At 46.9% G+C, this 10,000-nt stretch overlaps 25 non-coding genes and 9 pseudogenes across 25 annotated transcripts in view; all 34 read right to left on the bottom strand.

The window, feature by feature from the left end:
• Positions 1–32, bottom strand: part of LOC146241986 (5S ribosomal RNA) — a 119-nt gene extending 87 nt beyond the window's left edge. Inside the window, exon 1 of the ribosomal RNA XR_014737003.1 lies at positions 1–32. This exon is cut by the window's left edge and continues 87 nt beyond it. This is a non-coding gene — a ribosomal RNA (5S ribosomal RNA).
• Positions 33–230: 198 nt separating this feature from the next.
• LOC146241985 (5S ribosomal RNA) lies at positions 231–339 on the bottom strand (annotated as a pseudogene).
• Positions 340–521: 182 nt separating this feature from the next.
• On the bottom strand, positions 522–640 carry LOC146241984 (5S ribosomal RNA). The gene has a single exon (XR_014737333.1). It is a non-coding gene; the product is annotated as a 5S ribosomal RNA (ribosomal RNA).
• A 172-nt stretch (positions 641–812) lies between these two features.
• On the bottom strand, positions 813–931 carry LOC146241983 (5S ribosomal RNA). Its single transcript, XR_014737001.1, has one exon. It is a non-coding gene; the product is annotated as a 5S ribosomal RNA (ribosomal RNA).
• Positions 932–1,121: 190 nt separating this feature from the next.
• Positions 1,122–1,230, bottom strand: LOC146241982 (5S ribosomal RNA; annotated as a pseudogene).
• A 174-nt stretch (positions 1,231–1,404) lies between these two features.
• On the bottom strand, positions 1,405–1,523 carry LOC146241981 (5S ribosomal RNA). The gene has a single exon (XR_014737321.1). It is a non-coding gene; the product is annotated as a 5S ribosomal RNA (ribosomal RNA).
• Positions 1,524–1,687: 164 nt separating this feature from the next.
• LOC146241980 (5S ribosomal RNA) lies at positions 1,688–1,806 on the bottom strand. The gene has a single exon (XR_014737000.1). It is a non-coding gene; the product is annotated as a 5S ribosomal RNA (ribosomal RNA).
• A 174-nt stretch (positions 1,807–1,980) lies between these two features.
• Positions 1,981–2,089, bottom strand: LOC146241979 (5S ribosomal RNA; annotated as a pseudogene).
• A 184-nt stretch (positions 2,090–2,273) lies between these two features.
• On the bottom strand, positions 2,274–2,392 carry LOC146241978 (5S ribosomal RNA). Its single transcript, XR_014740384.1, has one exon. It is a non-coding gene; the product is annotated as a 5S ribosomal RNA (ribosomal RNA).
• A 178-nt stretch (positions 2,393–2,570) lies between these two features.
• LOC146241977 (5S ribosomal RNA) lies at positions 2,571–2,689 on the bottom strand. Its single transcript, XR_014737309.1, has one exon. It is a non-coding gene; the product is annotated as a 5S ribosomal RNA (ribosomal RNA).
• A 172-nt stretch (positions 2,690–2,861) lies between these two features.
• LOC146241976 (5S ribosomal RNA) lies at positions 2,862–2,980 on the bottom strand. Its single transcript, XR_014736999.1, has one exon. It is a non-coding gene; the product is annotated as a 5S ribosomal RNA (ribosomal RNA).
• A 192-nt stretch (positions 2,981–3,172) lies between these two features.
• LOC146241975 (5S ribosomal RNA) lies at positions 3,173–3,291 on the bottom strand. Its single transcript, XR_014736998.1, has one exon. It is a non-coding gene; the product is annotated as a 5S ribosomal RNA (ribosomal RNA).
• A 174-nt stretch (positions 3,292–3,465) lies between these two features.
• LOC146241974 (5S ribosomal RNA) lies at positions 3,466–3,584 on the bottom strand. Its single transcript, XR_014736996.1, has one exon. It is a non-coding gene; the product is annotated as a 5S ribosomal RNA (ribosomal RNA).
• Positions 3,585–3,762: 178 nt separating this feature from the next.
• Positions 3,763–3,881, bottom strand: LOC146241973 (5S ribosomal RNA). The gene has a single exon (XR_014736995.1). It is a non-coding gene; the product is annotated as a 5S ribosomal RNA (ribosomal RNA).
• A 184-nt stretch (positions 3,882–4,065) lies between these two features.
• LOC146241972 (5S ribosomal RNA) lies at positions 4,066–4,184 on the bottom strand. The gene has a single exon (XR_014736994.1). It is a non-coding gene; the product is annotated as a 5S ribosomal RNA (ribosomal RNA).
• Positions 4,185–4,362: 178 nt separating this feature from the next.
• LOC146241971 (5S ribosomal RNA) lies at positions 4,363–4,481 on the bottom strand (annotated as a pseudogene).
• A 170-nt stretch (positions 4,482–4,651) lies between these two features.
• LOC146241970 (5S ribosomal RNA) lies at positions 4,652–4,770 on the bottom strand. Its single transcript, XR_014736993.1, has one exon. It is a non-coding gene; the product is annotated as a 5S ribosomal RNA (ribosomal RNA).
• Positions 4,771–4,952: 182 nt separating this feature from the next.
• LOC146241969 (5S ribosomal RNA) lies at positions 4,953–5,071 on the bottom strand. Its single transcript, XR_014737296.1, has one exon. It is a non-coding gene; the product is annotated as a 5S ribosomal RNA (ribosomal RNA).
• A 178-nt stretch (positions 5,072–5,249) lies between these two features.
• On the bottom strand, positions 5,250–5,368 carry LOC146241968 (5S ribosomal RNA; annotated as a pseudogene).
• A 170-nt stretch (positions 5,369–5,538) lies between these two features.
• Positions 5,539–5,657, bottom strand: LOC146241967 (5S ribosomal RNA). Its single transcript, XR_014736992.1, has one exon. It is a non-coding gene; the product is annotated as a 5S ribosomal RNA (ribosomal RNA).
• Positions 5,658–5,839: 182 nt separating this feature from the next.
• LOC146241966 (5S ribosomal RNA) lies at positions 5,840–5,958 on the bottom strand. Its single transcript, XR_014736991.1, has one exon. It is a non-coding gene; the product is annotated as a 5S ribosomal RNA (ribosomal RNA).
• A 178-nt stretch (positions 5,959–6,136) lies between these two features.
• Positions 6,137–6,255, bottom strand: LOC146241965 (5S ribosomal RNA; annotated as a pseudogene).
• A 170-nt stretch (positions 6,256–6,425) lies between these two features.
• Positions 6,426–6,544, bottom strand: LOC146241964 (5S ribosomal RNA). Its single transcript, XR_014736989.1, has one exon. It is a non-coding gene; the product is annotated as a 5S ribosomal RNA (ribosomal RNA).
• Positions 6,545–6,754: 210 nt separating this feature from the next.
• On the bottom strand, positions 6,755–6,873 carry LOC146241963 (5S ribosomal RNA). The gene has a single exon (XR_014736988.1). It is a non-coding gene; the product is annotated as a 5S ribosomal RNA (ribosomal RNA).
• A 244-nt stretch (positions 6,874–7,117) lies between these two features.
• LOC146241962 (5S ribosomal RNA) lies at positions 7,118–7,236 on the bottom strand (annotated as a pseudogene).
• A 174-nt stretch (positions 7,237–7,410) lies between these two features.
• On the bottom strand, positions 7,411–7,529 carry LOC146241961 (5S ribosomal RNA). The gene has a single exon (XR_014736987.1). It is a non-coding gene; the product is annotated as a 5S ribosomal RNA (ribosomal RNA).
• A 172-nt stretch (positions 7,530–7,701) lies between these two features.
• Positions 7,702–7,820, bottom strand: LOC146241960 (5S ribosomal RNA). Its single transcript, XR_014736985.1, has one exon. It is a non-coding gene; the product is annotated as a 5S ribosomal RNA (ribosomal RNA).
• Positions 7,821–8,010: 190 nt separating this feature from the next.
• LOC146241959 (5S ribosomal RNA) lies at positions 8,011–8,129 on the bottom strand. The gene has a single exon (XR_014736984.1). It is a non-coding gene; the product is annotated as a 5S ribosomal RNA (ribosomal RNA).
• A 184-nt stretch (positions 8,130–8,313) lies between these two features.
• Positions 8,314–8,432, bottom strand: LOC146241958 (5S ribosomal RNA). The gene has a single exon (XR_014736983.1). It is a non-coding gene; the product is annotated as a 5S ribosomal RNA (ribosomal RNA).
• A 170-nt stretch (positions 8,433–8,602) lies between these two features.
• Positions 8,603–8,721, bottom strand: LOC146241957 (5S ribosomal RNA). The gene has a single exon (XR_014736982.1). It is a non-coding gene; the product is annotated as a 5S ribosomal RNA (ribosomal RNA).
• A 192-nt stretch (positions 8,722–8,913) lies between these two features.
• Positions 8,914–9,032, bottom strand: LOC146241956 (5S ribosomal RNA; annotated as a pseudogene).
• A 172-nt stretch (positions 9,033–9,204) lies between these two features.
• On the bottom strand, positions 9,205–9,323 carry LOC146241955 (5S ribosomal RNA). Its single transcript, XR_014736981.1, has one exon. It is a non-coding gene; the product is annotated as a 5S ribosomal RNA (ribosomal RNA).
• A 180-nt stretch (positions 9,324–9,503) lies between these two features.
• On the bottom strand, positions 9,504–9,622 carry LOC146241954 (5S ribosomal RNA). Its single transcript, XR_014734879.1, has one exon. It is a non-coding gene; the product is annotated as a 5S ribosomal RNA (ribosomal RNA).
• A 198-nt stretch (positions 9,623–9,820) lies between these two features.
• Positions 9,821–9,939, bottom strand: LOC146241953 (5S ribosomal RNA; annotated as a pseudogene).
• Positions 9,940–10,000: the final 61 nt, after the last annotated feature.

Here is a 10,000-nt window from a genome sequence, read left to right as displayed (position 1 = left end):
TCGGGCGTTGCCAGGCTGGTATGGCCGTACGAAATAAGTTGACAACCATAGGCTACTTATCCATATACAGATTTAGCAATTGACAATGCAAGGTAGTCTCTCTCTCTCTCTCTCTCTCTCTCTCTCTCTCTCTCTCTCTCGTGTCAAAATGAAAACAGCTTCCAGCCCCTTTCATGAAGGACTACTTGTGCATATTGCAAGATGTCAGTTTCTAAGTGAATGAGCAAAAGAGCATACAGCACCTGGTATTCCCAGGCGGTCTCCCATCCAAGTACTAACCAGGCCCGACCCTGCTTAGCTTCCGAGATCAGACGTTGCCAGACTGGTATGGCCGTACGAAATAAGTTGACAACCATAGGCTACTTATCCATATACAGATTTAGCAATTGACAATGCAAGGTAGTCTCTCTCTCTCTCTCTCTCTCTCTCTCGTGTCAAAATGAAAACAGCTTCCAGCCCCTTTCATGAAGGACTACTTGTGCATATTGCAAGATTTCAGTTTCTAAGTGAATGAGCAAAAGAGCATACAGCACCTGGTATTCCCAGGCGGTCTCCCATCCAAGTACTAACCAGGCCCAACCCTGCTTAGCTTCCGAGATCAGACGAGATCGGGCGTTGCCAGGCTGGTATGGCCGTACGAAATAAGTTGACAACCATAGGCTACTTATCCATATACAGATTTAGCAATTGACAATGCAAGGTGGTCTCTCTCTCTCTCTCTCTCCCTCTCGTGTCAAAATGAAAACAGCTTCCAGCCCCTTTCATGAAGGACTACTTGTGCATATTGCAAGATTTCAGTTTCTAAGTGAATGAGCATACAGCACCTGGTATTCCCAGGCGGTCTCCCATCCAAGTACTAACCAGGCCCGACCCTGCTTAGCTTCCGAGATCAGACGAGATCGGGCGTTGCCAGGCTGGTATGGCCGTACGAAATAAGTTGACAACCATAGGCTACTTATCCATATACAGATTTAGCAATTGACAATGCAAGGTGGTCTCTCTCTCTCTCTCTCTCTCTCTCTCTCTCTCTCGTGTCAAAATGAAAACAGTTTCCAGCCCCTTTCATGAAGGACTACTTGTGCATATTGCAAGATGTCAGTTTCTAAGTGAATGAGCAAAAGAGCATACAGCACCTGGTATTCCCAGGCGGTCTCCCATCCAAGTACTAACCAGGCCCGACCCTGCTTAGCTTCCGAGATCAGGCGTTGCCAGGCTGGTATGGCCGTACGAAATAAGTTGACAACCATAGGCTACTTATCCATATACAGATTTAGCAATTGACAATGCAAGGTAGTCTCTCTCTCTCTATCTCTCGTGTCAAAATGAAAACAGCTTCCAGCCCCTTTCATGAAGGACTACTTGTGCATATTGCAAGATTTCAGTTTCTAAGTGAATGAGCAAAAGAGCATACAGCACCTGGTATTCCCAGGCGGTCTCCCATCCAAGTACTAACCAGGCCCAACCCTGCTTAGCTTCCGAGATCAGACGAGATCGGGCGTTGCCAGGCTGGTATGGCCGTACGAAATAAGTTGACAACCATAGGCTACTTATCCATATACAGATTTAGCAATTGACAATGCAAGGTGGTCTCTCTCTCTCCCTCTCGTGTCAAAATGAAAACAGCTTCCAGCCCCTTACATGAAGGACTACTTGTGCATATTGCAAGATTTCAGTTTCTAAGTGAATGAGCATACAGCACCTGGTATTCCCAGGCGGTCTCCCATCCAAGTACTAACCAGGCCCGACCCTGCTTAGCTTCCGAGATCAGACGAGATCGGGCGTTGCCAGGCTGGTATGGCCGTACGAAATAAGTTGACAACCATAGGCTACTTATCCATATACAGATTTAGCAATTGACAATGCAAGGTGGTCTCTCTCTCTCTCTCTCTCGTGTCAAAATGAAAACAGCTTCCAGCCCCTTTCATGAAGGACTACTTGTGCATATTGCAAGATTTCAGTTTCTAAGTGAATGAGCAAAAGAGCATACAGCACCTGGTATTCCCAGGCGGTCTCCCATCCAAGTACTAACCAGGCCCGACCCTGCTTAGCTTCCGAGATCAGGCGTTGCCAGGCTGGTATGGCCGTACGAAATAAGTTGACAACCATAGGCTACTTATCCATATACAGATTTAGCAATTGACAATGCAAGGTAGTCTCTCTCTCTCTCTCTCTCTCTCTCTCTCGTGTCAAAATGAAAACAGCTTCCAGCCCCTTTCATGAAGGACTACTTGTGCATATTGCAAGATGTCAGTTTCTAAGTGAATGAGCAAAAGAGCATACAGCACCTGGTATTCCCAGGCGGTCTCCCATCCAAGTACTAACCAGGCCCGACCCTGCTTAGCTTCCGAGATCAGACGAGATCGGGCATGGCCAGGCTGGTATGGCCGTACGAAATACGTTGACAACCATAGGCTACTTATCCATATACAGATTTAGCAATTGACAATGCAAGGTAGTCTATCTCTCTCTCTCTCTCTCTCGTGTCAAAATGAAAACAGCTTCCAGCCCCTTTCATGAAGGACTACTTGTGCATATTGCAAGATTTCAGTTTCTAAGTGAATGAGCAAAAGAGCATACAGCACCTGGTATTCCCAGGCGGTCTCCCATCCAAGTACTAACCAGGCCCAACCCTGCTTAGCTTCCGAGATCAGACGAGATCGGGCGTTGCCAGGCTGGTATGGCCGTACGAAATAAGTTGACAACCATACGCTACTTATCCATATACAGATTTAGCAATTGACAATGCAAGGTGGTCTCTCTCTCTCTCTCTCTCCCTCTCGTGTCAAAATGAAAACAGCTTCCAGCCCCTTTCATGAAGGACTACTTGTGCATATTGCAAGATTTCAGTTTCTAAGTGAATGAGCATACAGCACCTGGTATTCCCAGGCGGTCTCCCATCCAAGTACTAACCAGGCCCGACCCTGCTTAGCTTCCGAGATCAGACGAGATCGGGCGTTGCCAGGCTGGTATGGCCGTACGAAATAAGTTGACAACCATAGGCTACTTATCCATATACAGATTTAGCAATTGACAATGCAAGGTGGTCTCTCTCTCTCTCTCTCTCTCTCTCTCTCTCTCTCTCGTGTCAAAATGAAAACAGTTTCCAGCCCCTTTCATGAAGGACTACTTGTGCATATTGCAAGATGTCAGTTTCTAAGTGAATGAGCAAAAGAGCATACAGCACCTGGTATTCCCAGGCGGTCTCCCATCCAAGTACTAACCAGGCCCGACCCTGCTTAGCTTCCGAGATCAGACGAGATCGGGCGTTGCCAGGCTGGTATGGCCGTACGAAATAAGTTGACAACCATAGGCTACTTATCCATATACAGATTTAGCAATTGACAATGCAAGGTAGTCTCTCTCTCTCTATCTCTCGTGTCAAAATGAAAACAGCTTCCAGCCCATTTCATGAAGGACTACTTGTGCATATTGCAAGATGTCAGTTTCTAAGTGAATGAGCAAAAGAGCATACAGCACCTGGTATTCCCAGGCGGTCTCCCATCCAAGTACTAACCAGGCCCGACCCTGCTTAGCTTCCGAGATCAGACGAGATCGGGCGTTGCCAGGCTGGTATGGCCGTACGAAATAAGTTGACAACCATAGGCTACTTATCCATATACAGATTTAGCAATTGACAATGCAAGGTGGTCTCTCTCTCTCTCTCTCTCTCTCGTGTCAAAATGAAAACAGCTTCCAGCCCCTTTCATGAAGGACTACTTGTGCATATTGCAAGATTTCAGTTTCTAAGTGAATGAGCAAAAGAGCATACAGCACCTGGTATTCCCAGGCGGTCTCCCATCCAAGTACTAACCAGGCCCGACCCTGCTTAGCTTCCGAGATCAGACGAGATCGGGCGTTGCCAGGCTGGTATGGCCGTACGAAATAAGTTGACAACCATAGGCTACTTATCCATATACAGATTTAGCAATTGACAATGCAAGGTAGTCTCTCTCTCTCTCTCTCTCTCTCTCTCTCGTGTCAAAATGAAAACAGCTTCCAGCCCCTTTCATGAAGGACTACTTGTGCATATTGCAAGATGTCAGTTTCTAAGTGAATGAGCAAAAGAGCATACAGCACCTGGTATTCCCAGGCGGTCTCCCATCCAAGTACTAACCAGGCCCGACCCTGCTTAGCTTCCGAGATCAGACGAGATCGGGCGTTGCCAGGCTGGTATGGCCGTACGAAATAAGTTGACAACCATAGGCTACTTATCCATATACAGATTTAGCAATTGACAATGCAAGGTAGTCTCTCTCTCTCTCTCTCTCTCTCGTGTCAAAATGAAAACAGCTTCCAGCCCCTTTCATGAAGGACTACTTGTGCATATTGCAAGATGTCAGTTTCTAAGTGAATGAGCAAAAGAGCATACAGCACCTGGTATTCCAAGGCGGTCTCCCATCCAAGTACTAACCAGGCCCGACCCTGCTTAGCTTCCGAGATCAGACGAGATCAGGCGTTGCCAGGCTGGTATGGCCGTACGAAATAAGTTGACAACCATAGGCTACTTATCCATATACAGATTTAGCAATTGACAATGCAAGGTAGTCTCTCTCTCTCTCTCGTGTCAAAATGAAAACAGCTTCCAGCCCCTTTCATGAAGGACTACTTGTGCATATTGCAAGATTTCAGTTTCTAAGTGAATGAGCAAAAGAGCATACAGCACCTGGTATTCCCAGGCGGTCTCCCATCCAAGTACTAACCAGGCCCGACCCTGCTTAGCTTCCGAGATCAGACGAGATCGGGCGTTGCCAGGCTGGTATGGCCGTACGAAATAAGTTGACAACCATAGGCTACTTATCCATATACAGATTTAGCAATTGACAATGCAAGGTAGTCTCTCTCTCTCTCTCTCTCTCTCTCTCGTGTCAAAATGAAAACAGCTTCCAGCCCCTTTCATGAAGGACTACTTGTGCATATTGCAAGATGTCAGTTTCTAAGTGAATGAGCAAAAGAGCATACAGCACCTGGTATTCCCAGGCGGTCTCCCATCCAAGTACTAACCAGGCCCAACCCTGCTTAGCTTCCGAGATCAGACGAGATCGGGCGTTGCCAGGCTGGTATGGCCGTACGAAATAAGTTGACAACCATAGGCTACTTATCCATATACAGATTTAGCAATTGACAATGCAAGGTAGTCTCTCTCTCTCTCTCTCTCTCTCGTGTCAAAATGAAAACAGCTTCCAGCCCCTTTCATGAAGGACTACTTGTGCATATTGCAAGATGTCAGTTTCTAAGTGAATGAGCAAAAGAGCATACAGCACCTGGTATTCCAAGGCGGTCTCCCATCCAAGTACTAACCAGGCCCGACCCTGCTTAGCTTCCGAGATCAGACGAGATCAGGCGTTGCCAGGCTGGTATGGCCGTACGAAATAAGTTGACAACCATAGGCTACTTATCCATATACAGATTTAGCAATTGACAATGCAAGGTAGTCTCTCTCTCTCTCTCGTGTCAAAATGAAAACAGCTTCCAGCCCCTTTCATGAAGGACTACTTGTGCATATTGCAAGATTTCAGTTTCTAAGTGAATGAGCAAAAGAGCATACAGCACCTGGTATTCCCAGGCGGTCTCCCATCCAAGTACTAACCAGGCCCGACCCTGCTTAGCTTCCGAGATCAGACGAGATCGGGCGTTGCCAGGCTGGTATGGCCGTACGAAATAAGTTGACAACCATAGGCTACTTATCCATATACAGATTTAGCAATTGACAATGCAAGGTAGTCTCTCTCTCTCTCTCTCTCTCTCTCTCGTGTCAAAATGAAAACAGCTTCCAGCCCCTTTCATGAAGGACTACTTGTGCATATTGCAAGATGTCAGTTTCTAAGTGAATGAGCAAAAGAGCATACAGCACCTGGTATTCCCAGGCGGTCTCCCATCCAAGTACTAACCAGGCCCGACCCTGCTTAGCTTCCGAGATCAGACGAGATCGGGCGTTGCCAGGCTGGTATGGCCGTACGAAATAAGTTGACAACCATAGGCTACTTATCCATATACAGATTTAGCAATTGACAATGCAAGGTAGTCTCTCTCTCTCTCTCTCTCTCTCGTGTCAAAATGAAAACAGCTTCCAGCCCCTTTCATGAAGGACTACTTGTGCATATTGCAAGATGTCAGTTTCTAAGTGAATGAGCAAAAGAGCATACAGCACCTGGTATTCCAAGGCGGTCTCCCATCCAAGTACTAACCAGGCCCGACCCTGCTTAGCTTCCGAGATCAGACGAGATCAGGCGTTGCCAGGCTGGTATGGCCGTACGAAATAAGTTGACAACCATAGGCTACTTATCCATATACAGATTTAGCAATTGACAATGCAAGGTAGTCTCTCTCTCTCTCTCGTGTCAAAATGAAAACAGCTTCCAGCCCCTTTCATGAAGGACTACTTGTGCATATTGCAAGATTTCAGTTTCTAAGTGAATGAGCAAAAGAGCATACAGCACCTGGTATTCCCAGGCGGTCTCCCATCCAAGTACTAACCAGGCCCGACCCTGCTTAGCTTCCGAGATCAGACGAGATCGGGCGTTGCCAGGCTGGTATGGCCGTACGAAATAAGTTGACAACCATAGGCTACTTATCCATATACAGATTTAGCAATTGACAATGCAAGGTAGTCTCTCTCTCTCTCTCTCTCTCTCTCTCTCTCTCTCTCTCTCTCTCTCTCTCTCTCGTGTCAAAATGAAAACAGCTTCCAGCCCCTTTCATGAAGGACTACTTGTGCATATTGCAAGATTTCAGTTTCTAAGTGAATGAGCAAAAGAGCATACAGCACCTGGTATTCCCAGGCGGTCTCCCATCCAAGTACTAACCAGGCCCGACCCTGCTTAGCTTCCGAGATCAGACGAGATCGGGCGTTGCCAGGCTGGTATGGCCGTACGAAATAAGTTGACAACCATAGGCTACTTATCCATATACAGATTTAGCAATTGACAATGCAAGGTAGTCTCTCTCTCTCTCTCTCTCTCTCTCTCTCTCTCTCTCTCTCTCTCTCTCTCTCTCTCTCTCTCTCTCTCTCTCTCTCTCTCTCTCTCTCGTGTCAAAATGAAAACAGCTTCCAGCCCCTTTCATGAAGGACTACTTGTGCATATTGCAAGATTTCAGTTTCTAAGTGAATGAGCAAAAGAGCAGACAGCACCTGGTATTCCCAGGCGGTCTCCCATCCAAGTACTAACCAGGCCCGACCCTGCTTAGCTTCCGAGATCAGACGAGATCGGGCGTTGCCAGGCTGGTATGGCCGTACCAAATAAGTTGACAACCAAAGGCTACTTATCCATATACAGATTTAGCAATTGACAATGCAAGGTAGTCTCTCTCTCTCTCTCTCTCGTGTCAAAATGAAAACAGCTTCCAGCCCCTTTCATGAAGGACTACTTGTGCATATTGCAAGATGTCAGTTTCTAAGTGAATGAGCAAAAGAGCATACAGCACCTGGTATTCCCAGGCGGTCTCCCATCCAAGTACTAACCAGGCCCGACCCTGCTTAGCTTCCGAGATCAGACGAGATCGGGCGTTGCCAGGCTGGTATGGCCGTACGAAATAAGTTGACAACCATAGGCTACTTATCCATATACAGATTTAGCAATTGACAATGCAAGGTGGTCTCTCTCTCTCTCTCTCGTGTCAAAATGAAAACAGCTTCTAGCCCCTTTCATGAAGGACTACTTGTGCATATTGCAAGATTTCAGTTTCTAAGTGAATGAGCAAAAGAGCATACAGCACCTGGTATTCCCAGGCGGTCTCCCATCCAAGTACTAACCAGGCCCGACCCTGCTTAGCTTCCGAGATCAGACGAGATCGGGCGTTGCCAGGCTGGTATGGCCGTACGAAATAAGTTGACAACCATAGGCTACTTATCCATATACAGATTTAGCAATTGACAATGCAAGGTAGTCTCTCTCTCTCTCTCTCTCTCTCTCTCTCTCTCTCGTGTCAAAATGAAAACAGCTTCCAGCCCCTTTCATGAAGGACTACTTGTGCATATTGCAAGATGTCAGTTTCTAAGTGAATGAGCAAAAGAGCATACAGCACCTGGTATTCCCAGGCGGTCTCCCATCCAAGTACTAACCAGGCCCGACCCTGCTTAGCTTCCGAGATCAGACGAGATCGGGCGTTGCCAGGCTGGTATGGCCGTACGAAATAAGTTGACAACCATAGGCTACTTATCCATATACAGATTTAGCAATTGACAATGCAAGGTAGTCTCTCTCTCTCTCTCTCTCTCTCTCTCTCGTGTCAAAATGAAAACAGCTTCCAGCCCCTTTCATGAAGGACTACTTGTGCATATTGCAAGATGTCAGTTTCTAAGTGAATGAGCAAAAGAGCATACAGCACCTGGTATTCCCAGGCGGTCTCCCATCCAAGTACTAACCAGGCCCGACCCTGCTTAGCTTCCGAGATCAGACGAGATCGGGCGTTGCCAGGCTGGTATGGCCGTACGAAATAAGTTGACAACCATAGGCTACTTATCCATATACAGATTTAGCAATTGACAATGCAAGGTAGTCTCTCTCTCTCTCTCGTGTCAAAATGAAAACAGCTTCCAGCCCCTTTCATGAAGGACTACTTGTGCATATTGCAAGATTTCAGTTTCTAAGTGAATGAGCAAAAGAGCATACAGCACCTGGTATTCCCAGGCGGTCTCCCATCCAAGTACTAACCAGGCCCGACCCTGCTTAGCTTCCGAGATCAGACGAGATCGGGCGTTGCCAGGCTGGTATGGCCGTACGAAATAAGTTGACAACCATAGGCTACTTATCCATATACAGATTTAGCAATTGACAATGCAAGGTAGTCTCTCTCTCTCTCTCTCTCTCTCTCTCTCTCTCTCTCGTGTCAAAATGAAAACAGCTTCCAGCCCCTTTCATGAAGGACTACTTGTGCTTATTGCAAGATTTCAGTTTCTAAGTGAATGAGCAAAAGAGCAGACAGCACCTGGTATTCCCAGGCGGTCTCCCATCCAAGTACTAACCAGGCCCGACCCTGCTTAGCTTCCGAGATCAGACGAGATCGGGCGTTGCCAGGCTGGTATGGCCGTACCAAATAAGTTGACAACCAAAGGCTACTTATCCATATACAGATTTAGCAATTGACAATGCAAGGTAGTCTCTCTCTCTCTCTCTCGTGTCAAAATGAAAACAGCTTCCAGCCCCTTTCATGAAGGACTACTTGTGCATATTGCAAGATGTCAGTTTCTAAGTGAATGAGCAAAAGAGCATACAGCACCTGGTATTCCCAGGCGGTCTCCCATCCAAGTACTAACCAGGCCCGACCCTGCTTAGCTTCCGAGATCAGACGAGATCGGGCGTTGCCAGGCTGGTATGGCCGTACGAAATAAGTTGACAACCATAGGCTACTTATCCATATACAGATTTAGCAATTGACAATGCAAGGTAATCTCTCTCTCTCTCTCTCTCTCTCTCGTGTCAAAATGAAAACAGCTTCCAGCCCCTTTCATGAAGGACTACTTGTGCATATTGCAAGATGTCAGTTTCTAAGTGAATGAGCAAAAGAGCATACAGCACCTGGTATTCCCAGGCGGTCTCCCATCCAAGTACTAACCAGGCCCGACCCTGCTTAGCTTCCGAGATCAGACGAGATCGGGCGTTGCCAGGCTGGTATGGCCGTACCAAATAAGTTGACAACCATAGGCTACTTATCCATATACAGATTTAGCAATTGACAATGCAAGGTAGTCTCTCTCTCTCTCTCTCTCTCTCTCTCTCTCTCTCTCTCTCTCGTGTCAAAATGAAAACAGCTTCCAGCCCCTTTCATGAAGGACTACTTGTGCTTATTGCAAGATTTCAGTTTCTAAGTGAATGAGCAAAAGAGCAGACAGCACATGGTATTCCCAGGCGGTCTCCCATCCAAGTACTAACCAGGCCCGACCCTGCTTAGCTTCCGAGATCAGACGAGATCGGGCGTTGCCAGGCTGGTATGGCCGTACCAAATAAGTTGACAACCAAAGGCTACTTATCCATATACAGATTTAGCAATTGACAATGCAAGG

This window comes from Hypomesus nipponensis, chromosome 20 (assembly GCF_054491055.1).
Source record: "Hypomesus nipponensis isolate SF chromosome 20, ASM5449105v1, whole genome shotgun sequence".
Lineage (NCBI taxonomy): Eukaryota > Metazoa > Chordata > Actinopteri > Osmeriformes > Osmeridae > Hypomesus > Hypomesus nipponensis.
This window is presented reverse-complemented; position numbering and strand designations above follow the sequence as displayed.